Below are 2,500 nucleotides of genomic sequence, written 5' to 3' on the forward strand. Positions count from 1 at the left end.
GTCATTTTTCCCATGAATGCGTCCTTTCTGTAAGCGTTCTCCCATGGCATGCCGTTGCCACATTAGTTTTGAAGTGTCTCTCGAATCAAGTCCGCACTCGCTTACGGCCACACCACCCTGAGCACGCCCGCTCTCGTCTGATCTCGGAAGCCAAGCAGGGTCGGGCCTGGTTAGTACTTGGATGGGAGATTGCCTGGGAATACCAGGTGCTGTAAGCATTTAATTAATTAAATATTTATTTATGTCATTTTTTCCCATGAATGCGTTCTTTCTGTAAGCGTTCACTGATGTCATGGCGTTGCCACATAAGTCTTGAAGTGTCTATCGAAGCGAGTCAGCACTCGCTTACGGCCACACCACCCTGAGCACGCCCGCTCTCGTCTGATCTCGGAAGCCAAGCAGGGTCGGGCCTGGTTAGTACTTGGATGGGAGACCGCCTGGGAATACCAGGTGCTGTAAGCATTTAATTAATTAATAATTTTTTTTTATGTCATTTTTTCCCATGAATGCGTCCTTTCTGTAACCATTTACCGATGTCATTGCGTTGCCACATTAGCCTTGAAGTGTCTCTCGAATCGAGTCAGCACTCGCTTACGGCCACACCACCCTGAGCACGCCCGTTCTCGTCTGATCTCGGAAGCCAAGCAGGGTCGGGCCTGGTTAGTACTTGGATGGGAGACCGCCTGGGAATACCAGGTGCTCTAAGCATTTAATTAATTAATTATTTTTTTATGTCATTTTTTCCCATGAATGCGTCCTTTCTGTAAGCGTTCTCCCATGGCATGGCGTTGCCACATTAGTTTTGAAGTGTCTCTCGAATCAAGTCTGCACTCGCTTACGGCCACACCACCCTGAGCACGCCCGCTCTCGTCTGATCTCGGAAGCCAAGCAGGGTCGGGCCTGGTTAGTACTTGGATGGGAGACCGCCTGTGAATATCAGGTGCTGTAAGCATTTAATTAATTAAATATTTTTTTATGTCATTTTTTCCCATGAATGCGTCCTTTCTGTAACCATTTACCGATGTCATTGCGTTGCCACATTAGCCTTGAAGTGTCTCTCGAATCGAGTCAGCACTCGCTTACGGCCACACCACCCTGAGCACGCCCGCTCTCGTCTGATCTCGGAAGCCAAGCAGGGTCGGGCCTGGTTAGTACTTGGATGGGAGACCGCCTGGGAATACCTGGTGCTGTAAGAATTAAATTAATTAATTATTTATGTCATTTTTCCCATGAATGCGTCCTTTCTGTAAGCGTTCTCCCATGGCATGGCGTTGCCACATTAGTTTTGAAGTGTCTCTCGAATCAAGTCAGCACTCGTTTACGGCCACGCCACCCTGAGCACGCCCGCTCTCGTCTGATCTCGTAAGCCAAGCAGGGTCGGGCCTGGTTAGTACTTGGATGGGAGACCGCCTGGGAATACCAGGTGCTCTAAGCATTTAATTAATTAATTATTTTTTTATGTCATTTTTTCCCATGAATGCGTCCTTTCTGTAAGCGTTCTCCCATGGCATGGCGTTGCCACATTAGTTTTGAAGTGTCTCTCGAATCATGTCTGCACTCGCTTACGGCCACACCACCCTGAGCACGCCCGCTCTCGTCTGATCTCGGAAGCCAAGCAGGGTCGGGCCTGGTTAGTACTTGGATGGGAGACCGCCTGGGAATACCAGGTGCTGTAAGCATTTAATTAATTAATAATTTTTTTATGTCATTTTTTCCCATGAATGCGTCCTTTCTGTAACCATTTACCGATGTCATTGCGTTGCCACATTAGCCTTGAAGTGTCTCTCGAATCGAGTCAGCACTCGTTGACGGCCACACCACCCTGAGCACGCCCGCTCTCGTCTGATCTCGGAAGCCAAGCAGGGTCGGACCTGGTTAGTACTTGGATGGGAGACCGCCTGGGAATACCTGGTGCTGTAAGAATTAAATTAATTAATTATTTATGTCATTTTTCCCATGAATGCGTCCTTTCTGTAAGCGTTCTCCCATGGCATGGCGTTGCCACATTAGTTTTGAAGTGTCTCTCGAATCAAGTCAGCACTCGCTTACGGCCACGCCACCCTGAGCACGCCCGCTCTCGTCTGATCTCGTAAGCCAAGCAGGGTCGGGCCTGGTTAGTACTTGGATGGGAGACCGCCTGGGTATACCAGGTGCTCTAAGCATTTAATTAATTAATTATTTTTTTATGTCATTTTTTCCCATGAATGCGATCTTTCTGTAAGCGTTCACTGATGTCATGGCGTTGCCACATAAGTCTTGAAGTGTCTATCGAAGCGAGTCAGCACTCGCTTACGGCCACACCACCCTGAGCACGCCCGCTCTCGTCTGATCTCGGAAGCCAAGCAGGGTCGGGCCTGGTTAGTACTTGGATGGGAGACCGCCTGGGAATACCAGGTGCTGTAAGCATTTAATTAATTAATTATTTTTTTTATGTCATTTTTTCCCATGAATGCGTCCTTTCTGTAACCATTTACCGATGTCATTGCGTTGCCACATTAGC

The 2,500-nt window shown here is 48.2% G+C and overlaps 6 non-coding genes and 4 pseudogenes across 6 annotated transcripts; all 10 read left to right on the plus strand.

The window, feature by feature from the left end:
- The first annotated feature begins 99 nt into the window (after window positions 1–99).
- Window positions 100–218, plus strand: LOC135725304 (5S ribosomal RNA; annotated as a pseudogene).
- A 125-nt stretch (window positions 219–343) lies between these two features.
- On the plus strand, window positions 344–462 carry LOC135722106 (5S ribosomal RNA). Its single transcript, XR_010521853.1, has one exon. It is a non-coding gene; the product is annotated as a 5S ribosomal RNA (ribosomal RNA).
- Window positions 463–589: 127 nt separating this feature from the next.
- On the plus strand, window positions 590–708 carry LOC135725077 (5S ribosomal RNA). Its single transcript, XR_010524728.1, has one exon. It is a non-coding gene; the product is annotated as a 5S ribosomal RNA (ribosomal RNA).
- A 125-nt stretch (window positions 709–833) lies between these two features.
- LOC135724220 (5S ribosomal RNA) lies at window positions 834–952 on the plus strand. Its single transcript, XR_010523890.1, has one exon. It is a non-coding gene; the product is annotated as a 5S ribosomal RNA (ribosomal RNA).
- A 125-nt stretch (window positions 953–1,077) lies between these two features.
- Window positions 1,078–1,196, plus strand: LOC135723893 (5S ribosomal RNA). The gene has a single exon (XR_010523575.1). It is a non-coding gene; the product is annotated as a 5S ribosomal RNA (ribosomal RNA).
- Window positions 1,197–1,316: 120 nt separating this feature from the next.
- On the plus strand, window positions 1,317–1,435 carry LOC135726794 (5S ribosomal RNA; annotated as a pseudogene).
- A 125-nt stretch (window positions 1,436–1,560) lies between these two features.
- On the plus strand, window positions 1,561–1,679 carry LOC135722107 (5S ribosomal RNA). Its single transcript, XR_010521854.1, has one exon. It is a non-coding gene; the product is annotated as a 5S ribosomal RNA (ribosomal RNA).
- Window positions 1,680–1,804: 125 nt separating this feature from the next.
- LOC135726131 (5S ribosomal RNA) lies at window positions 1,805–1,923 on the plus strand (annotated as a pseudogene).
- Window positions 1,924–2,043: 120 nt separating this feature from the next.
- Window positions 2,044–2,162, plus strand: LOC135726878 (5S ribosomal RNA; annotated as a pseudogene).
- Window positions 2,163–2,287: 125 nt separating this feature from the next.
- LOC135722108 (5S ribosomal RNA) lies at window positions 2,288–2,406 on the plus strand. The gene has a single exon (XR_010521855.1). It is a non-coding gene; the product is annotated as a 5S ribosomal RNA (ribosomal RNA).
- The last annotated feature ends 94 nt before the right edge of the window (window positions 2,407–2,500 follow it).

Source organism: Paramisgurnus dabryanus, chromosome 9 (genome assembly GCF_030506205.2).
Source record: "Paramisgurnus dabryanus chromosome 9, PD_genome_1.1, whole genome shotgun sequence".
In the NCBI taxonomy this organism is placed as follows: domain Eukaryota; kingdom Metazoa; phylum Chordata; class Actinopteri; order Cypriniformes; family Cobitidae; genus Paramisgurnus; species Paramisgurnus dabryanus.